The sequence below is a fragment of the Panthera onca genome, chromosome E2, assembly GCF_046562875.1.
Source record: "Panthera onca isolate mPanOnc1 chromosome E2, mPanOnc1 haplotype 2, whole genome shotgun sequence".
NCBI classification, from domain to species: domain Eukaryota; kingdom Metazoa; phylum Chordata; class Mammalia; order Carnivora; family Felidae; genus Panthera; species Panthera onca.
Window position 1 is genome coordinate 30,161,090 of NC_138353.1, and position 23,130 is coordinate 30,184,219.

The window sequence follows — 23,130 nt, forward strand, 5'->3', positions numbered from 1 at the left end:
TTCTCCCACACGGGGCTTCCTTTTCCAGAAAGGAAATAAAAGAAGCAAGAGACAAAGGGAGAAGAAAAGGGGAGAAGGTGCTAGGGAAGGAAAGGTAAGAGATAAGGAAGCTCCTCCATAAGCACCACCCTGAGTGCCCAGCATGTCTTTTGGTGGAACCCGGGCTAGCCCTCCTTCTCCTACTTGTTCCAGCACCCCCACACGCCCTGGGCAGGGTATGGCTGTTGTCCTCGTGCACATGCACGCAACCCCCAAAGTCCAGCTTGTGGGACACCGTGGGGCTGTGTTGTTAATCTCGGGGGGCTGATGGAAGGGTTTTCAAAAAAGTATTGGAGGGGTGGCTTCTGACAGCCTGGCCGGCTCCGCTGCATCCAGGTAGTCCGGCCAGTGTGCCAGGTGAAAGGGAAGTAGATTGTAAAGCACTTTGGATATTATCAAAGTTGGTTAGGAAATAGCAACCACCTCGCCTCATTATGTCACATCCGTGATAGGGGGGTGGGGTGGGGGGAGGGTCCGTGATTTCCTTAATGACCTTCCTTTCTTGCCTGGCCCTTGACCCCTCTGCCTGCTCTGAGGCAAGTCAGGGGGTGCTACTCTCTTGGATGTCCTTCCTTCCTTGCTTGCTCCCTGCTGCGGTGGCGCCGGGTGAAAAACGCATCTTGGAGCCATGGCTTGGGGGGTCTGGTGTGCACGTGCCTCTGTCTGAACCCTGACTCTTCAACCACCAGCTGTGCAAGTTCACTTTGCTGAACCTCACTCTCCTGAGCTCTAGGATGGGGCGAACAACGCATACCACTCAGCCCCAGCGAGGAAGTCGACACAATGGAACGAAAGTAAGACGGTGAACTGGAGGATGGGACGCAGGTGATGGAGTCAATAAATGGCGGTGATAGTTGGGGGAGCCGTGGTCTCCAGAGCTTCCAGATTCGAACTGGAAAGTTGTGAGGGGCAGTCCAGCGCAGCACCCCAAGGGTAGGTCTCCGGTGCCAGGCTGTAAGTTTGAATACCCTGATGCTACCATTTCAGCGAGTTGCTCAACACCCCAGTGCCTTCCCTTCCTCATGTGTGAGGTGTAGATAACGGTACCTACCCGTGGCGTTGTCGTAAAGACCGAGGGGGCTGACCTCGTGGTGTGCTTAGCATTACATCCACCGAGAGGGCTGAATGGATGATAAATATTCGTGTCCAGGCGGGCACTACAGAACACAGATGTGCGAGCTCGGCACACATCTTTGTCGTTGTAGGCACAGGAGTCCCCCCTTACGTGTGGGGGGTACGTTCCAGGCCCCTCAATGGATGCCTGAAACCAAAGATAGTACCAGACTGCAAATATCCTGCGTTTTCTTCCCGTACGTATATATCTGTGACAGAGTGTGATTCACAAATTAGGCACAGTAAGGGATTCACAACAATAACTAATTATAAGGTAGGATAATTCTAACAATTTACCGTCATAAAAGTGATGGGAATGTGGTCTCTCTCTCTCTCTCTCTCTCTCTCAAAATATCCTCTTTCACTGCACTCACCTTTCTGCGTCTTGCCGTGATGTGAGACAATGAAATGCCTAGGTGACAAGATGCAGTGAGGCGAATGACCTGGGCACGTGACCCAATGCAGCATCACCACCGACCTTCTGAATCTGCGTCAAAAGGAGCACCGTCTGCTTCTGAACCGCAGTTGGCCACGGGTAGTTCCGAAAGCGAGTGCGGAGAGGTGGGGGGGACTGCCGTACGATCTAGGCAGAGGCTAGCAGGCAAAGCTCCAGCAGAGGCTGCCAGGACGCACCTTGCCATCCTCTCGAGCTTTAGCCTCGTGTCTCGTGTGCATTGCAATGGCCCACCTGCCAATTGCCGTCGTCTGCATCTCACCTGAGACCCTTCTCGGGCACCCAGAGCCTGTCCCGCCCCCGTGTGCAGCTGGGCACACATCCCAGAGAATCAATGCCTCCCCGCCCCCCGCCAGCCCACCACCACCCAAGGAATAACCCTCAGCCAGTGATTGACAAGAGCATGTGTATAAATAGCCACCTGCTTCCTCTTCCTCGGTGGCATAACTCCGTGGTGCTTGTTCTGCAGTGGCTTCTGGAGTTCCCCAACTGCCCGCTGGCTTGATGACACATCGTTCACTGATCGTCCTTCTGCCTCGTCTCAATTCCTCATTCCCCTCCTGGTGTGCGCCGGGATCATCTCCAAAGAAGTCACTTGCACTTGAATCCTAGTCCTAGAAACCAAATTATGATAGATACAAATCGAGAAGCCAAGCCGAATATCCTAAAGTGTGATGATGTCTGTATAGGCTGCAGATGCCAGGAATCCGTGGCCAGGACCTGGAGAGAGAGCCTCTCTGCCCTGGTTTCTCATAGCGGGAAACTGCCCGACACCTCAAGACCGATACCAGCGCTCCATGAATCCACCTGCGGGTCCTTGTTTGGGAGCAGGCTTCCTTAGTAATGTCCCTGGAGGCTGGGGACCGTGGGGGTGGGGGCTGATGCAAGAAGCCAGGATTGTGTCTGTAGGCTGGGACCACATCCCAGCTGTGGGCATCTCAACGTAAACACGGCATCTGAACAAGAGGAAGCACACTCCATGCAGGCAGATTGGAGTTTTCTCTTTGTTCTTTTTCCTTCTTCTTCCTTTTAATGGGATGGAATGTCAAAACACCAGTATTTGGCCCCTTTTCTGTAAAACAATAAGCATTAAAAAATAATAGTAATAATTAGAACAGTAAACCCAGCCGAGAGAAGTCTGTCTGAGGCAAATGAGAAGCTATATATAAGATGCCCCCCCGGACCAGATAAGGAGCCCGTGAGTGGAAAATCGAATTTAGAAGTGCTGCTTCTGAACTGGGCAATTGGTGTGTGAATAAATCAAATTCTAGTGCAAGTTTCTATGCAAAATAAAAACACAGAAAGAGAAGAGAGGGGGGGAAAACCCACGCAAGACACTCAGAGTCAGTGCTGACACTCAAGCGTTCCCCGGAGTCAGTGACTGCATTCCAGAGATACATCTGCCTTCTCTGCAAAGTTGCCCACACGAAAGGAACACGCTCTGGGTTGTGGCATTTTGCCTCCACACTGACCGGGAGTTTGAAAATATAATAGGAGACCAGAGTGTGGCTGCACAGGCCCTAGAAAGAGCAAGGAGATTTAAGAGCAGGCTTTCCTTCAAAAAGATTTGGTTTTTGTAACAAATCAGGGCCCGGACAGTTTGGAGGAGGACAAAGAACTCTCAGAATCCCCTCCCGAGGCTCTTCCAAAACCAACACGGTCGTTCCCAACCACTCACAGGTGTTTTTCCTCCCAGAACAAACACAGAAACAAATATTTACAGAGTCATGAAAATTCAACAGAAGTCACCTGGACACAGGGCTTCCCCACCTGTGCTCAAGCTCTCTGGCCCGGGATTATTAAACAAAATGTCACACCTAGTTTCCATTGTGGGACAGGAAACCCTTGGGCCAGAGAGAGGAGTTCCCAGAATGTATGCCGAAGAGTAAATGCTGCATCTTTTCAAGAAAGTGTTTGCAGCTCCGAGGGAAGAATGGATTTTAGACAAAGGAAATGTCAGTGGCTTTTCCCCCACATCTGCCAAAATCTGCAGCAATGCCCTCAAAGAGTGCACGACCACCATGTGAATCAATCCATTACATGTATCAACAGCACAGAGTATACAGCTGGCTGTCGGGCCGACCACCTTGAATAATTTCTCATTCGGTTGTTTCTGGGAAAGGCTTTTCCCAAATGCCCCAGATGTGGGCGGGTGTCAAAATTAGGAAATGCAGCTGGGGAGTGGTTGCTCTCGGCCTTCGGCACTCCCTGTGTCATCCTTCGGCCTTCTTCGGTGGATCCAGAGAAGCTAGCAAGCGAAGAAAGTGGATGTGGTTATGGGAGGAGGGACGGAAGGAAACGAAAGGAAGGGAAGAGGAAATCGAAAAAGTGTGGGAACGAGAAGGATGAAAAGGAGGGAGGAAGGAGCAGGAAGGAAGAGAATGGAAAGGAGAAAGAAAGGAGGGAGAGAGGCAGGGAGAGAGAAAAAGAGAAAGACAGAGACAGAGACAGACGAAGATCTGCTGCTGTCAGACCCTCACTGGTTTTTACCGAGGAGCCAGATAGCCGCTCAGTGAAAAGCTGAGATTAAGCTCACAACATAATTTCCATTATGTTAATGTTGCTTTAAAATATATTGCACAGAGTGTTGCAACAATCAAATTATCAATTATAATGTCTACTCAGAGTAGGAAAGTGTTGCAAACAGAGGGCTGATTACTGCTTCAGTACATCCAATCTGCATACTCATTGTTCAGTACAGGGAAAACAAATTATCTTGTGTTGGCCCCGGTTCAAATTTAATTAAATGAGTGCAAAGCAATTATAATAAAGTACAATAGTGTAGTAATGAAAGGAAAATAACTCATTAACCTATTAATCTTTATTTATGTTCCTCTCAAATAACTATGTAATTTCTTTATCACCGCATCCCGTAAGAAGAAGTGGGGTCTCACTGCTTGTGGCCTGGTTTAACAGGTTCTATTTGGTTAAGATGCCTTCACGCCAACCATTTATACCAACTTTCCTTAGCTTTGGGGCCACCCCCAACCCTCCCATCAAGTTCCTTGCCCACACATATGTGTACCTGGGCTAGAGTTAGTGCTTCTCTTCTGGTTGAGAAAGAGAGAGCCTGGTGCTTTCAGTCGGAAGAGCTACTCATAACTCCTATTTTGCAGGGCTTTCCGGTTAACAAAGTTTTTCACGTATGTGATCTCATTTAAGTCTTGCAACAACATCATGGGGGTGGTATGATTATTGTTGCTGCTTTATAGATGAGGAAATGGAGTTTTGGAAAAGATAAGCATTTTGCCCAAGCTTTGCAATTCCCCCGGTAGTAGATCCAAGATTGTTACTGAAGTTCATGGCCCCTATATCCTCATTTCCACCACCCCCCCCCCCAACCCCAGAATCTCACTACTCAAAGCATGGTCCAAAGACGGGCAGCTTTGTTATCACCTGAAAGCTTTTCAGAAGTATAGAATCTTGGGCCCCCCTTTAGAACTAAAGAATCACAATCTGCAGTTCACAAGATCCCTTGGTGATACAGATGCAGGTAGAAGTTCGAGAAGAATCAGCATTGCTGGATACCACAGAGCCTTTCCTGAAGAGACTTAGACAAGTGCCCCAGAGAGATGCTTTTCAGGAGTTCTCATAGCAACTACTTGAGACGGCCTTGAGATGACCTTGAGTGATCAGCATTCACTCCGGCTTCTACTGGCCTATCACCTGATGTGGCTGGGGATAGAGGATATAGGACAGGCAGAAATAGTTTCTTCAGCCCCACACCTGACCCTAAAACCCTCATCCCTTCCTTCAGGGAGAGTTTAGAAAAATGGAGAGGGAAGAGGGGCCCCTGAGTGGCTCAGTCGGTTAAGCGTCCGACTTCAGCTCAGGTCACGATCTCGAGGTCCGTGAGTTCGAGCCCCGCGTCGGGCTCTGGGCTGATGGCTCAGAGCCTGGAGCCTGCTTCCGATTCTCCATCTCCCTCTCTCTCTGCCCCTCCCCCGTTCATGCTCTGTCTCTCTCTGTCTCAAAAATAAATAAACGTTAAAAAAATTTTTTTTTTAAAAAATGGAGAGGGAAGAGAAAGGAGAAACTGAGGAACTAAGGCAGGAAATAGACATTTCTCAAGTTTCCTTGTTCCTAAAGATTCTCCATGTATCATTTCTTTTTTTTTTCTAATTTATTTATTTTGAGAGAGAGAGAGAGAGAGAGAGAGAGAGAGTGTGTGTGTGTGTGTGTGAGTGGGGGAGGGGCAGAGAGGGAGAGAGAGAGAGAATTGTAAGCAGGCTTGGCACTCTCAGTGTGGAGCCTGACATGCGGCTCAAAAAAAAAAAGTTACATATTTAAGCAATGTGTTTTTTTGATCATTCCAAATTTCAGCTTTACCTGTTTGTCCCAATTGCTTCTGATAAGAGGATCAACACATTACTGCTTTTCATGTTTCCCTTTGCCCATATACCCTTCGTCCCGTAGACACACTGTCATCTTTAGGTGCAAAGTATTTCACGTATTCTGTCTTCAGTGAACTTATTCAACACACATTTGTTGAACTACTGCTCTGTAGTAGGCACTAGACTGGGTATGGGAATAGATTGTTGAATGGTAGAGCCCACAGTGGGGAAAACAGACTTTAAGTGCACAATCACAGAATGGCCACTTCATGATACATGTGATGTGTGGATGGGGAAGGAAAGGTTCACCCTGTCTTTATATAACTCAGAACTGGGATGGGTTTCCTGTTTTGGAAGAGTAAAATAAGTGTTTGAATAAATAAGCCAGCAAACGTCCCATCCAATTTTTAATGCAGTGTCTTTTTTTTCTTCTTGCTTTACTGAGATATACTTTACAAATCAAAATTTTGTGTATTGTATATTTCAAAACAATTGTATATATCGAAACAACTTGATGTGTTGCTAATGCAGTTTCTTTGGGCTGAACGATTGCTGGGGGCCTTTAGGATTTGGAGCAAGTTCTCCCACCTACCTCTCTTCTTGCCTGTCCTCAGGTCTGCCCCAGAGGATGCTCTGCACCTTTCTTCAAACTACCCTGTTCCCCAGAAAGCTGATCTTTATGGACCCGATCAACTGGCTCCCTGGCCCTGCGCCTTCCAAGTGAATGAGGCCATTTGAGGATTTGGAGGCAGGCTGTATGGTTTGTACACCATCTCCTCATCTGTACAGTTGCCATGTATTGGTTACATCTGTCTCTAGAAAGCCACAGCTCCTGCCAGGCAGCTCTCTCCATATAACTACTCTCTGCACCCAAGATCAGCAAATCAGGCTGAGACTAAGGCAAGTTAGGGTGGCTAGTTGCAAAAGTTAAGGCAGTTGTGATGCTTGGGTCCATGCGTTGTCCCAGCCCTGATGTAACATTTTTCTGTAAGGGGCCAAAGTAAATATTTTAGGTGTTAGAGGCCAAACAGTCTCTGATGCAATATTCACTTGATCTTAGCCAAAAGGCAGAGAAGCGATCTGATGCAATATTCAACTCTGCCTCTGAACTGCAAAAGCAGTTGCAGACAATAGGCATGTTTCAATAAAGCTTTATTCTCATTAACAGGACGTGGGCCAGATTTGGCCCATGGCTGTAGTTTGCCAACCCCTGCTCTAAGTGAGACAATTCCCCACACTGCTAACTCTGGGGTACAGCACTGTCCCTTGTGGTTTCCTTTAACCCTGCTCCCATCTTTGAAAATAATTCCTTTACTAAGCTCCCCTAGAATTATCCAAATTGAGTGTACCATCTGTTTCCTGCTAGGACCCTAATTGATGCACTTGGCTTTGCATTTCTCCAACACAAGCTCTAATTGCAAAGGAACAACAACAACAAAAACAAAACCAACAACAAAAAGTGGGGACTATGACCAATTATGTGGCAGGGATGTGGTGCTTTACATGTATTCATTCATCCCAAATATGATAGACTATTTCACAAAGTTACAATATGCTTTTAAAGTTGGCTGGAGCTGAAATAAATACCCCCCCCCCTTTTTTTCCATTGGGGCCTGGAGTCTCAATCCTGCTGCCCTACTTGTCCTCTTCTAATGGAATAGAGGTCTGTTCTAATTAAACAAGAAAACACATCTTTTCACAAGGGGAGAACGGAGGCCATTGTACTCTGTGCTCAAAGAAAGAATGCTTTAATAAGAATCCTTTTATAATCCCTGCTTTTATTTGTTGCTTCCCAAAGCTTTTGCTGGTAATAAAAGGATTGTAAAGTTGACAAATATAAGCAGGGACAAAGAAGTTTGGGGAGATAATGCCTTGGTGAATGGGCAAGTGTTTGAAAGTGTATTGATCCCACAACATGTAGAAGATGATCGCGAAAAGCCAAAGCTGCCATCAGGATGATGTTTCTATTACAAAGTAAAAGCCCCTCCAGGCAGGACCATCTAACCCTCGTATCAGGTAGAATTATGCCCTGTGTTGAGGAGAAAAATATTTCAAGCCAAAATGTAGGGTTTGGTATCTGAAGATCTGGATTCAGATGTGGATGCGTTGAACTTCTAACCTACTGCATTATCCTACATAACCAGCAAATGGAGCCTCAGCAAATGTGTCGTGTTCCGTGATGGGCGTGTTATGGATGCCTGTTCTCATTTCACCCTCATGACTATCACCTGCAGTACCCGTTATTCCTTCGAGCAAGAGCCACCAATTTTGAAGGCTTTATTACATGTTCCATGGCGCTCCACTCCCAGCACAAGGATGGAACACGTGACCAGGCCTGGGTCAATCAATGCAGTGCAATGCACTGGCCACACAGATTGGTTTAGTTATATGTGCAGTTAACCAATAAGACTGAGATGCGGTAAGTGATCAGATGGGCTGTTCTTTTCCACTAGAGTTGAATGTGGGAGCCTAGAACTGCTGCAGCTACGGTGGAGCCCGAGGCTGAAGTCAACAGAGTAGAATGATGACATTGCTCAAGCCCCCAGGACAACCTTACCTAAAGCCAGCCTTAATGAGATGGATTGGGGAAAAATATAAACAAGATTCTACACTTCTCTGCATCCAAACCTTTTGTGGTTTTACACATTCTCTGAGAGCGTCAAGAGGTGGAGATTTTTTCCTACCCCTTCAATCCAGCTGGTCTCGTGACTTGCTTCAGCCAATGTGATGCAGCAGAAGTGACGGTGTGTGTTATCACTCTATCTCAGAATCCTGCCACCATGCAGCTAAGCCTGGGCTAGTCTGTTAGGAGGTGAGAGATGTTGTGGAGGACAGCCAAGCATCCCAGCCAACTGTCAGAAGCCCATCCACAACTAACAGCCCAGTGGAGACTGAAATGAATGAGGGAGCCCAGGAGACTGGAATAACCATCCAACTGAACCCAGCTTTGATTGCCGATCCACAGATTTTGAGCTAAATAAGGAGTTGTGCTAAGCTACTATATGTTGAGGTGAGTTATCATTCATTAACAACTAACTAATAACACACAACCCTAACCCTGCATTTTTCACTCATACATATCAGTAATTTATTATTATTATTATTATTTTTGTTTTAGTTAGGATTAGGGTCATCATTTGAGATGAAAGGAATCCTAATACAACAAAGATGTGCCTCCATTTCTCAACTAGATACTACTGTTAGAGATCCTGTCTGTCTGGTATGGATCCAATGGTGAGTGGGTGATCAATAAATTCTTAATGATTGCATAATATTTGTCTGGTTCTCAAATCACGTTTTGAAGAGCAAAGGATATATTCGTTCTTGACTCTCTGAAGTCATCTGTATGGGGATCTTGCTTAACTTGGCCTAATTCCTCAGCAGGAATATAAGAAGCTTCTCCAACCATCACAATAGGTGAACAAGTAAGCTTGAGTATCTAAGGTATCCTCAGAAACCACCCTGAGCCGTCTTCCTCAAGAGAATCTGGAAAAATCTGAGGCTCATATTATCCTCCTTGCTATAGAAACCTGAAATTAAGTGTCAACTCTTTCTTTCTAAGATAAAAGGCATGTACGTTTTCTAGGCAAGAAGCCCAGATCCACCTTCCTTCTTGTCCTCTAAGACTCCAATCATTCGTTGCTGTAACTTGCTGCATTATTCCTATAATTTATTTTATTTAAAAAAGAAAGAAAGAAAAGATGAAAAACTAAAGTAAGAACCCCAGAGGAGTCACATTCCACTCCAGTAAAAAGATAGAATCTACCTGACCTATAGCGGAGTGGAATCCAGCAACCAATTCTTACCAGCTGTTGACAAATTGTGTGTGTGTGTGTGTGTGTGTGTGTGTGTGTGTGTGTGTGTGTGTGTAGGGAGAGAAAGGACACCATTATTTTTATTCTTTAATCAGAAGATAACCAGATTTTCTCTACCCTAAGTGAGTTTACATTTTAAGTTCCTAAATGGTTGTTTTTTTCTCAAATCCACAGACAAAGTCAGAAAGAAGAAGATCCTGTTGAGGACGGAAAGAGAAATATACTCAGTGGCTGGAGATAACTTCTCTCAGCCCAGAGGTCAGGCGAGGGCATATCTGGTTGACATTTACTCTTCTCTCTAAACTCTCCCAGGCCTCAAGAGCTCCTAATCTTTCCATTCTTCCTTCTTGCTCCTCCTCACTCATAGGCTCATCTCTTTCCCTGAAAGGCTCAAGGGAAAGTCCAAGGTAATGAATGACATTCATGAGAAAAGGAAGACATGGGTTCAATTGGTCGATCTCCTCCAACTAGACAACTGGTGTGGCATTCGACAATTGCCAATTGTCAGAATGAGGTCCAGAACCATTCAAACCTTCCTTCCTCATTAGATTGCAAGTCTGCAGAGTAGAGAAAACACCATATTGGGAAATTGGATGCCAAAGAGAAGACATTCAGAAGGTAAATAAATGAACAGGGTCAAGGGGGAGGGGCAGGTACGCTCTGAAGAAACAGAGAAACCTGTGTATGAGGGAGAACATTTGGTTGAAGCTACTGGACATGAAAGTGACAGAGCAAAGGAGGCAGTAATGCAAACTAGGGTGATAAAGGGGAAAGTAGTGAAGAGCTTCAATTTATTTCCTGTCACTTGCCCCCTTTCTTGCATTATAAAATGCAAACTCCATAACATTGTCTTATGACCCTGTGTGATTGACATCCCTTCAGCTTCTTCCCTAGAAAGCCCCCCCCCCTTATTCCTAGCTGCACATTCTTTAATGTCCTCCACCATGCCAGGCTTGTTTCTGCCTCTGGGTCTTGCCATTTGCTGTTTTTTTTTTCTGTCATGGCAGGCTCCTCCCCATCTGTCAAGTCTCAGTTCAAACAGCAGCTCCTCTGTGAGGTCATCCTTGATTACCTTACCCAATATAGGCCTACTCCTGCCCAACACTTCCTACCTCACTACTCTACAATGTTCCCCTCCATTGTACTTCATGGTAGCCAAAATCTTCCTTCCTTGTGCTAATTTGGGACTTAGTTCACTCTTCTTTTTCTAGCTCCTTGAGGTGTAAAGTTACATTTTTATTCGATAACTTTCTTCTTTATTTATTTCTTCTTCTTATTTTTTTAATTTTTAGAGAGAGGGAGAGAGAGCACATGGAGAGGAGCAGAGGGAGAGGGAGAGAGAAAATCTTAAGCAGGCTCCATGCTCAGTGTGGAGCCCGACACGGGGCTCAATCCCACAACCCTGGGATCATGACCTGAGCCAAAATCAAGAGTCCGACACTCAATCAACTGAGCCACCCAGGTGCCCCTCTTCTTTTTTAATGTAAGCATTGATTGCAATAAACATCCCTCTTACTATTGCTTTTACTGCACCCCACAAGTTTTTTATTTTTATTGTTGAATTTGAAGGGGTCTTTGTTACAGTAGCTAGCACTCCCCACCCTAGCTAATACACGAAGGAAGTCTTGCAGATGGTGTGTAAGGACCAACCAGAAGACACAAATAATCATAGCTTCTCTGAAATTCCCCTTTCTCCTAATTCACTTCTCCTGGACCTTGGACCATGAATTCCAGCTGTTCCATCGACCAATGCCTAGAACCATTTTCTCTGTTGAGCACAAAGTCTTCATTCATTAGGGTGCTCTCCAAACACATCCATTCCCTGGTGCTCATTTCCTGGCCTGGAAGTGTGTGAGGATCACAGCACTCTCTGGATTTATATGCTCTGTTACCTGTATTAGTGAGAATGCTAGGCTGCAGCCATTCATCACCCACCAGCCCACCAGACAAAAATGATTCACTCTAGACTTAAAGGTTGAAGTCGACTGAGTATCGTTTTAACTGGAGGGAAAGGCACTTCCATAAAATGGCAAGAGCTTTACGGCAGAAAGTTGTATTAATGACCCCACTTCGGTGCTTATCAGGAGGAGGTCATATAATCCCTTCCCAGAATTACATGCTGGCCAGTTCAGATAAATAACACAGATCTCCACCATTCATAATCCAAAATGTTAACAATTAATTTCCGAAATCAATCCTGAAGGGGGCTGGAAGCCCAAATCGCTGGGCCCAGACAGGCCTTGCCTGGTGGATTTCTCGTGAGTCAAAATTTAAACCTCCAACTTGTAACGAACTGTTGTCAAGACACAGCTGACTTAGGCAATCAAGATAACATTATTCAGCAATAACGTGGGTGAAACATACTCTAAGTGTGAATTAATAAGTCGGCTGACACCAGGCCCCAGATGTTTCCCACTCTGGCAATATGCCCAAAGTGATGATAAGCAGATTTACATACTTAACTAATATGTTTATTTAAAGGAAATTTCCAAATCCAAAATAACATCCAGATTTCTTATTTGGCTGCAGATCAAAAGACATCCTATCAATAAAGACAGAATCCAGGATAAACCTTTTCAACATCTGCTTAAAACCAAACAACAGATTTGAGGGTTTTGGTAAAACTTAATTGCAGACAAATTTTACTGCCTCTTACATAAATATATCTTTTCATGTCCCTGGGGTGGTTCTGACCTCATCAATTCTCATGTTCACAATACACGACATTGTTCTTTTACCGGCACCAAGAGCTCTGCCTTTATGGAGACTTCCAGTCTCAAGGTTTTCTTTCAGACCGAAGGATGAACAGACTTTCCCCCTCATCAGGAAAGTGTAGCAAAAGTCAGGGGCGTGAGCAAGAGCTTGGAATGTTGTAGAAAAGAAAAATCTGTTCCTCTCCCAACCAGTTAGTGCTTTGCTTTTTTGTAAGTGCTAAAAAAGCATTTACTTGGCCTCAGTCTTCCTTCATTTTAGACTGATCCTCCTTGACTAGCGATGTTTTTGTTTTGTTGTTGTTGTTGCTGCTTTTGATTCCCTAAGGGAGAGCTCAGTAACTGGACGAAAGTGTTAATAGATCTCTATGCTTCAGAAGGAGATGATGATGGAATGGGTGCCGGCCATACTAGCTCATATCCCTTCGGTGTGAATGAGTTCATTTCCCTAGGTGTTAACTGCCTGAAGTTGGACCAGGATTTTTGGGCACTGAGGCATTTTTCCTACCCACTGGCCAGGGCTGTAATTGAACTAAGGATGTGCTTCAGAAACTCCCCTTGCCTGGGGATCTGTTTAGTGTCAGAGCCAGTATTAGCCGGTTGACCCTGGGGCAGGCAGATTTGGAGAGTCAGAAGTCATCCATCTTTGCTCCAGCTCCATCCTTTGAACTTAGTCATGTTAAAATTTTGAGTCCAATCTCTTCCTAGCCAAGACCGGAAGGATAGGTTGATGGAAGCCTTCAAAGAAATGCCAGCTAGAGCAGCAGAGGGCTACCATTTTCCTCTTCTCAATTGGCAAACATGTTTCTAAACACTTCTTTTAATTATGCTTTTTATACTTCCTATAAATTTTTCCAGTAATAAGTGATACCATAGATAACAATTTTCTATGTATTACATAGAGATAGCAAACGCCTTAAAATCTAACCTTTGACCCAGAAATTCTACCTCTAGAATGCATAAGAAAATAATTATAGGTTTGTGCACAGATTTAACTATAAAAATGCATGGCTTTGCTTATGATAAGAAGAGAAATATCAAATGACCTAAATATCAAACAACTGAGACCAGCCAATTAAATGATGGCCCACAATTTGTGAAATTATTCAAAATGAAGTAATAAGATAAAACTTAACGACAATAAATAGTGTTGATCTTGGCAAGTCAGAAAAAACAGGTTGCAAAAACGTGTTATATTTTGCCACTAGAAGATATGTATGTACAAATATGTAATATGTATATGTCTTAATGACATATAACAAAATTATGGCAAGGGTAGCATTATAGGTAATTATAGTTTGTTTTTCACTTATTTTATAATTTAAATGTTCTACAATGAACAATTATTATTTTTAGGATTCAAAATTCTAAAAATATTGTGAAGGTTTTCATTTTAAATGAATTGTCGAGGTATAATTTACATATAATTAAATGCATTCATCTTAAGTATTCACTTCAATGAGTTTTGACAAATGTATGTACCCCATGTCGTTGACAAACTAAGACAGAGAACAGTTAAAATATAGAATTACTACATAATTTCTACCCTAAAGTGTTCCCTCATGTCCCTTTCTAGTCAAACTCCTCTGGCTCCAAGGCAACTTTCTGTCATTGTTACGGGCTGAATTGTGTCTCTCCCAAAATTTATAGGTTGAAGTCCCAAACCCCCAGTACCTCAGAATGTGACATATCGGGAGATAGGGCCTTTCAAGAGGTAGATTAGGTAAGATGAGGTCATATGGATGGGCCCTGTCCATACGACTGTTATTATAAAAAGAAGAGATGGGGCATCTGGGTGGCTCAGTCTGTTAAGCGTCCAACTTCAGCTCAGGTCATGATCTCACGGCTCGTGGGTTTCAAGACCTGCATCGAGCTCTGTGCTGACAGCTCAGAGCCTGGAGCCTGCTTCAGATTCTGTCTCTCTCTCTTTCTCTGCCCCTCCCCTGCTTGCACTCTCTCTCTCTCTCTGTCTCAAAAATAAACATTAAAACAATTTAAGAAATGAAATAAAATAAAGGAAGAAGAGATTAGAACACTGACATGCACAGAAGGGAGACCAAAGACGGTCATCGATAAACCAAGGAGAGAGGCCTCAGAAGATTCTAAATCTGCCCCTACCTTGCTCTCAGACTTCTAAGTCTCCAAAATAGTGAGAAAATAAATTTCTGGTTGTTTAAGCCACCCAGTCTGTGGTATTCGTATGGCAGCCTTAGCAAACCAATACAGAATTATAGTATTTTTTTAAGTTTATTTGTTTATTTTGAGAGAGAGAGAGAGAGAGAGAGAGAGAGAGATGTGGGAGGGGCAGAGAGAGGGAAAGAATACCAAGCAGGCTCTGCACTGTGAGCACAGAGCCTGATGTTGGGCTTGACCTCACAAACTGTGAAATGATCTGAGCCAAAACCAAGAGTCACATGCTTAACTGACTGAGCCCCCCAGGTGCCCTTATAGTATTTTTTAAAAAAGAGTTTCATATAATGGAATCGTACAGTATGTGTTTGGCTTCTTTTGCGCAGATTCAGCCCTGATGTTTTTGAGATTCATCCTTGTTGTTGTGTGAATCTATAGATTAGTCAGTGATTTACTCTAATCTGTTGGCGATTCCTTTTTCTTGCTGGATGGTATTTCATTGTGTGGCAATACCACATTTTGTTTATCCATCCACCAGATAATAGACGGACACTTAGATTGTTTCCAGTTTTATACTATTATGAATAGAGCTCTTATAAAATTCCTGTACAAGGGGCGCCTGAGTGGCTCAGTTGATTGAGTGTCTGACTTGGTTTCAGCTCAAGTCATGATCTCATGGTTCGTGAGTTCGAGCCCCACATCGGGTTCTACACTAACAGTGTGGAGCCTGCTTGGGATTCTCTTCTCTCTCTCTTTCTGTGCCTCCCTAACTCAGGCTGTCTTTCTCTCACTCTCTTAAAAAATAAATAAACTTAAAAGCAATATTTAAAATTCTTGTACAAGTTTTTTTTTTTTTTTTGAGACATATGTTTTCATTTGCCATGGGTAAATATCCCTAAATAGAATTGCAGGCTCATGACAGAAGTAAATATTTAGCTTTATAAGAAACTGCCAAACTGGTTTCCAAAGTGGTTATACCACTTTACAATCCTGTCAGCAATGGATGGCAATTCTAGTTCCTCCGGATCCATCCCAACACTTGGTTTTTCAGTCTTTTAAATTGTAGCCATTCGAGTGGATATGTAGTGGTATGTCATTGTAGGTTTAAATTTACATTTCCCTAATGGCTAAGGATGTGAGCATCTTTTAACGTGCTTATTGGCCATTTGCATATTTTATTTTGTGAACTGCCTGTTCAAGTCTATTGTTCACTTTTTATTGGATAATTGGTCTTTTATTATTATCACTTTTTAATTTTTATTTATTTTGAGAGAGTGTGAGAGTAGGGGAGGGGCAGAGAGAGAGAGAGAGAGAGAGAGAGAATCCGAAGCAGGCTCCATACAGCCAGTGCAGAGCTTAATGCAGGCCTCAAACTCACAAACCATGAGATCATGACCAGAACCCAAATCAAAAGTCTGCCCAAATCTGCTTTTGCCACAGCAAAAGCAGAAACAAAGCCCAACCAACCCTGGCACATATTCTGACCTCTAGGAAGGGAAGCACGATGCCTGCTGAAGCACCTTCTAGGATTTTCTGTCTTTAGACGGACAATGGTTTCTTTCATTCACAACTAACAAAAGTCCTTTTCAGGTATGATTTGGTAAGTGCTGTTCATGCTTCTTTGCCATAAGCAAAGCAGAAAAATAGAGATCCTTCAAAATTCTATTAGAAAACAGACCTTCTGGGAAATGCAGAATTGGGCTTTCTGAGCTATAAGGCTAAACCATTCCTTCACTCCCCTAGAACTGACTGCTTTCTGTTGTGTGCCCCCCAAATGACCCTTTGCACACACATATCATCACAGCTCAGGTTTTTTGGTGCATATTTCTTTACATGTCTGTTTTTTAGAATCATGCCAGAAGCCCCTTTAGGACATGGCCATGCTTTGTCTTTCTTTGTATGTAGAGAGCCTAACATAGAACTGGCACAGGATAAGAAATCAATGGATACTACATGAATGAATGAATGAACGAATGAATTGTTCAAACCCAAAACTCTGAGCTACCTCTTCTGGTTCTATTCTCTACTTGGTGAAATCTTTCACTCTGGAGTTAGACCCAGGATCATGTCTCAGCTCCACCTCTTGCCCTTGTGTTAGTCAAAGTTCTCAGCCTTTGAACTCCAGTCTCTTCAACTTATTAAAGGAGTATTGATGGTTACGATTATGATAATTGCCTCATCTGTTTGTGTGGATTAAATGAATGAACACAAGGTGTGTAACCAGTGTCTGGCCCATGGTAAGTGCTCTGTAAATGTTAGCTATGATTATGTATAGGCTGCATTTTATGTGACTCATTTCTTAGAAAATTACTCTTAATGGGTAGAAGATGATGGTAATGGTGATGATGCTGATCAAGTAACTATCAGACTAGGTGTCTTATGTGCATTATATTTCCTAATCTTTACAACAACCTTGAATTACAGGGATTTTATCCCTCTTTTATGGTTGCAACTCAAGTGACTGCATGAATCACCAAGCTATTAAGTGAAAGAGCTGGGATTCAGACTCAAGTTTATCAGATTCTAAGCTTTTTCATCATGGTCACTCTGTCCCTTCACTCAAGAAGGCGCTCTTCAGAGGAGTGGATGCCTGTCGCCAAGGAGGACAGCAAAGGTCACAGACATGGGGTTGGCAGATTGTTCTGTCTGGAAGAATGGGATTCAGCCAACTTTGAGGACCACCAGTTCTGTCCTTCCGTCCTTTTTCATTCTTATTATATTTTTTAATATTTATTTTTGAGAGAGAGGCAGATAGAGTGTGAGCAGGGGAGGGGAGGAGAGAGGAAGACACAGAATCCCAAGCAGGCTTCCGGCTCTGAGCTGTTAGCACAGAGCCGGACACGGGGCTCCAACTCACAAACCGTGAGATCATGACCTGAGCCGAAGTTAGACACTTAACTGACTGAGCCACCCAGGTGCCCCAGTCCTTCCCTCCTTTAGATAGTATGTCATTTAGGATTAACTTCTGTAGTATATTACAGACAACACAAACAACAGTGGCTGAAGTGAGGTTTTTTCTTTTGCATAAGGAGAGTTGAGGTGTTTAGTCCAATGCTGGTATGGTGGGTTCCAAGCTGCAAAACAAGGTTTCTTCTATCTTTTTGTCCCTAAAAATAAGCAGCCAGGAGAAATGTTCTTCTTCCTCATACAGGGCCTGACCCGACTTCCTGACCCGACTAAGAGATATCCAACCCCAACAAGTGGGCCAGCCCAGGAACCCTCTGTGTCTGGGGACTTAGGATTCTCCCCTCCACCAAATGCCACCTTTTTGCTGGCCTCGGCAAAGTCCTCTTCACCCTCAGGTAGCTCCATGGAGACCAGTGGGAGCCCCAGCAGCACCAGATGTAACAAGCAGATCAAAATAATTCCACAAAGGGGGCGCCTGTGTGGCTCCGTTGGTTAAGTGCCCAACTTCGGCTCAGGTCATGATCTCACAGTTCGTGGGTTTGAGCCCCGCATCGGGCTCTGTGCTGATAGCTCAGAGCCTGGAGCCTGCTTAGGATTCTGTCTGCCCCTCCCTCCCTCGCATTCTGTCTGTCTGTCTCTTTCAAATATAAATAAACATTAAAAAAAATAAAGTGATCAAAATAATTCCACAAAGGCTCTGAAAATTAAATTGTTATTGGACATGTTCATCCTGCAATCATATCTCAACTTTGCCTCTTGCCAGCCCACAAAAGCATGCCAAGACCTGTGTGGTGAACCTAAACAGCCTGCTAAAATCAAAGATTTATATAGGACCCAGAGTCTCCTAACAATAACAGCTAAAATATCCATTATATAATAGAAAACCATCATCCCAAGAACCAAGAAAACCACAACATGAATAAGAAAAGACAACTGACACCAGCACTGAGATGAATCAGACGCTGGAATTATATTGACAAGGATTTTTTAAAAATATTTATATATTTATTTTGAGAGAGAGAGAGAGAGAGAGACAGCAGGGGAGGGGCAGAGAGAAAGAATCCCAAGCAGGCTCCGAGCTGTCAGTACAGAGCCCGATGTGGGCTCAAACCCATGAACCATGAGATCATGACCTGAGCCAAAATGAAGAGTTGGAAGCTTAACCAACTGAGCCACCCAGGCTGACAAGGATTTTAAAGCAGCTATCATTGGAGTGTCTGGGTGGCTCAGTCAGTTAAGTGTTCAACTTCGGCTCAGATCATGATCTCACGGTGCATGAGTTCAAGCCCCATGTTGGGCCCTATGCTGACAGCTCAGACCCTGGAACCTGCTTTGGATTCTGTGTCTCCCTCTCTCTCTGACCCTCCCTGCTTGTACTTTCTCTCTCTCTCTTGAAAATAAATAAACATTAAAAAATTGTTTATAAAAATAAATAAATAAATAAAGCAGCCATCATTAAAGTGTTTTAACAATCAACCACAAATTTTCTTGAGAAAATGAAAAAACATAGAAAATCTCAGCAGAGAAAGTTTTAAAAAAATGGAAATTACAGACTGAAAAATGTAATAGAAATAGAAAGGCTTATCTCCTAGCTAGGTCAGCGCCCTCCAAGAACTGCAGAATTCAGTGATTTCCAAATTTAATTTTACTGGATATATTCTAGCTACTGGGTATTTTTTAGGGAGACTGGGAAATGTAGTCCTCATGCTGAGCCACCAGGGATAGATTGGAGTTTTGTTTATTGTTATTATTATTGTAAAAGGCAAGAATAAGTATTGAATTGTTATCTACTCATGTCTACCATTGAAACAAATGGCCCATACAGTGAGAATGAAGGTTCTAGGAGTTGGTATTGGAATATGGACTTACTATGAATAAGACTAGAGAAACGGTGTGGCCATTAAGGAAGATGAGGAACTTTTGGTTCAGTCTGGCATAATCTACGGTTACCATTTTTCGTAAGAGCTGGCATAAAGACAATTTGATGTGACCTAATGTCACTAACACCTCAACAGGCTCACCTTCTCAGGAAAGGCCACTTAATTACCTGATTAATTTGCTCATCTTAATTAACTTGTCCCTATTGTTGATAACCTTGTATTGATTGCTCTGCTGGTAGTAATTAGAAAAGTGGTAGAGAAGTAAATGGAGAAGCCACAAGGAAGAAAAATAAAAGCATGCACTCCTGTCTCTCAGGAATCTACCCTCTAGACTTTGAGCTCAACACTTTTGTTTCTCCTTCTGGGTAAACATGTTAGAAATGAAGAAAGAAAGAAAGAAAGAAAGAAAGAAAGAAAGGTAGAGAGAAAAAGAAAGAGAGAAAGAAATGCAAGTCATTTTCTCTGGTAATCATTTCTACTACTCCTCATTCCTTAGAGATTTGCCCCTTTTTTTTTCCCTCAAAGACTCTGCTCCCATACCCCCACATGGTCCTCCTCCCTTGATTACAGCTGACTGGGCAATGGATGAACACAAAGCAGAAATCTATTTTTTCAGATTTTTGAATTGGAGCATAAAAAACAGTATCAGTTAACTTCAGGTGCTGAAACTATAGGATTCCATAGACATGAAGGGTGGCCAGGGCAGCCATTTTGTGGCAGCCATCTTGGACCTTGTACTCCATCAGCAACAAAAGAGAGCTGTCCAGTCATGCTTACCAGACTCCTAATGGTTTTACAATTCCTGGTATCAGTCTCTTGTCCCCTAGCCATACTTCTTACTCTGGGTTTTACAGGATACTTTTGCTTCTTTTACAAAAGCTTTTTGTACATAAACTCACTCATTTTGGTTGCCATTTTTTTGCAGCTCAGTGGATCCCTAATATAGCAAAGCACTCTCATCATTGGTTTCTCTCCATTTTAGCTTTGAACACCTCTAATGAAAACGCGCATGCAAGGGACCTATGAAAAATAAGTAAATGGGAGTTGCTATCAAAAATGTGTAAACTGAGAACAGATTGTTGGTTGGCAGAGACCAAAGGTGAGGAGTGGAAGAAATGGATGAAGGTGGTCAAGAGACACAAACTTCCAGTTATAAGATAAATAAGTCCTGGGCATGTAATATGCAATGTGGTGACTATATAGGTAATGATATTGTAGTGTATATTTGAACCTACCTAGGAGAGTAAATCTGAAAAGTTTGAATCATAAGAAAAATACTTGTAACTATGTGAGGTGATGGATGTTAACTAAACTTACTGTGGTGATCATTTTACAGTATACAAATATCAAATCATTATATTGTGTGCCTTAAACTAATATAACACTTAATTTTAATTATATCTCAATAAAACTGGGAAAAACTGTATAAAGTGATGAACTGTTCTAGTTTCCATCAGGCCCAGTGCTGTGCCTAACCCTTTCAGGCTTTGTCTACCATTAACATGTCACTATATTCCCACTGACTTCAGTCCTTTGGGACCCCCTAATTCCCATACCCCACCCAGATTCCCAGAACTCTGTTGCCTCCCAGAAGTAATCATAGTCAACACTTAATGCCAGCTATTTTGGCTTGGGGCCATGGCCTTGCAAAGCTGGTATTGAAGTAATGCTCTCCTGCCTAATTTGATTGAATTGAGTGTTCCAGTAAGACTGGTGATGTTTTCCTTGCTACAGGGTCCATCCTAACGAGCAAATGCTGCCTCTCTTTCATAGAAGGCTGCAAATGTGGGCTTGTAAAGAAAATCTTTACAAACACTTCTTGGTGTCTCAGAGATCACCCAACATAATTACACGTGGGGATATGCTGAGAAATACTAAAATAAACCTGACTTAGCATGCACATAAGCCTTTCGTTTAGTATTGTGGCATCAAAGTTTTAAAAAAATGTGTTTCCATAAATTTTGACTATTTATTAATTGAGAATATACTAGAAGTGAAAGAGCCAACAAAAATTTAAAGCAGCCTAATCAGTGAGACAGCATTATGACAATCTGGAGTCTCATATTCCCAACACCTTTGTCTAGAGTCTTAAGCACTGCCCGAGTGTGTACAAGTCACATAAACAAGAACCACTCCAAACTTTGTTGAGAAGAATGAGGGCATCTTTACAAAGAAAGACCAACGAGGAGGAAAGCCATGTGCTACTTACAGCTCTTTGGTAGCTATGCAGTGCCAAGGATTTTTACCAGTCCTCGTACAGAAGAAATCTGGAAGCTCAATTCTAGAAGACTGAAGAGCCTCATGGTAGCCCAGAACTTTCATATAAGAAAGGAACTAACTCCTCTTTTGTGAAAACATTTTTTTGGTCTCTGTTACTAGAATTTACCCTAATCTTCATGAATGCACAAGCTTCTATGTTTGACAAATACGTTGTCTACCACATTATATAAATGGCAGCATGGCATTCCAGGATAGGGAAAGACCACCACTTCCTCATCCACCCCACTATCGTAGGATGTTTAAGCTATTTCTGACATTTTTCTAGGTTAAACAAGGCATGGTGAACACGCATCCATATGCATCCTCAGGTATATCCTTAGGATAAACTGCTAAACTAGTTTATGTACACTCATTGGTCTGGGCCCACCTAAACTATTGCATATGTTTAAAAAAATTTTTGAAACTTACTCCCAACATTCTTCTCCAGAGAAATAGTACAAAATCGTGCTTCTACAAAACTTGCAGGAAGTGGTTTACTGATACTCTCAACACACTGGTCGTGACTTTTCTTTTTTGAAATCTTTTGACAATTTGATTTATGCTGGACTTTTGCAACCTACACCCTGGTATTGTGTTATCTTTCAGTTTAGTGATCAGTATGCTCTCCCCATCACCACCACCAACACTCCCAATTTCTCTGCACTAGGGTTAGTAGTCCCACTTACACTCCTCAACATTCACTTTATTGTTGCAACCATTAATTGTTCATTCATCTATTAGTGAGTACCTACTTCGTACCAGTATCGTGAGAGCTGTTGATGATATGGGGATGGATAAGACTGACAAGATCCCTATGTTCACAGAGCAGATCGCTCCACCATATTCACATAGTTGACTGTCTGGGCTCAGGATTTGCCTCCATCCAGTACATTGTGGAAACAGATCTGCTTCTCTCTCACATTGGCATTCATTCATCAGCCATGGAGATCTTCACAGACATTGTCTTTTTTCATCTTGCCTATAATAATGAGAGAGATCACCATGGAAACACTATCATGGGCTACTAATGAGTAATTTGGGTGTTAGACATCTCACAGTGGTCCAAATATGCTAGAGAGGAGACTCACTCTTCACATCGTGGGAGATGAAGTTTTCCTGAATGCAGCCTCTCAGTTGTAGATGGTCTTCTCTCTCTGACACCTAAATGACTTCAACCATGTGGACAGGGGTCCACTCTTCAACTCCTAACCATCTAACCAGCCTAAGAAGGTCAGAGCTCTGGAATGTTCTGGGAATCACAGAATCTCTAAGGCAGATGAGATCATAGAGGAAATGGAGTAAACCCCTCTCCTGTCTAGGAATCTCTCCAATGTCCATCTTTCACATACCCTGATTCTATAGTAGCCATCCTCCAACTCTGTAACTTTCTAGAGCAGACACATAGTGGAACATGACCCAGAAACCATGATCCTTTCCCAGACCCAGGTTTTGGGACTGAAAAGTAATGACCATATGTTCTGATTTGAA

At 43.1% G+C, this 23,130-nt stretch overlaps 1 long non-coding RNA gene across 1 annotated transcript; it reads right to left on the reverse strand.

Moving 5' to 3' along the window:
- Positions 1-1,406: 1,406 nt before the first annotated feature.
- LOC132691348 (uncharacterized) lies at positions 1,407-22,873 on the reverse strand. Its single transcript, XR_009615696.3, has 5 exons — positions 22,731-22,873; positions 22,402-22,621; positions 2,395-2,678; positions 2,028-2,220; positions 1,407-1,639 (listed from the first exon to the last, which is right to left on the reverse strand). It is a non-coding gene; the product is annotated as an uncharacterized LOC132691348 (long non-coding RNA).
- Positions 22,874-23,130: the final 257 nt, after the last annotated feature.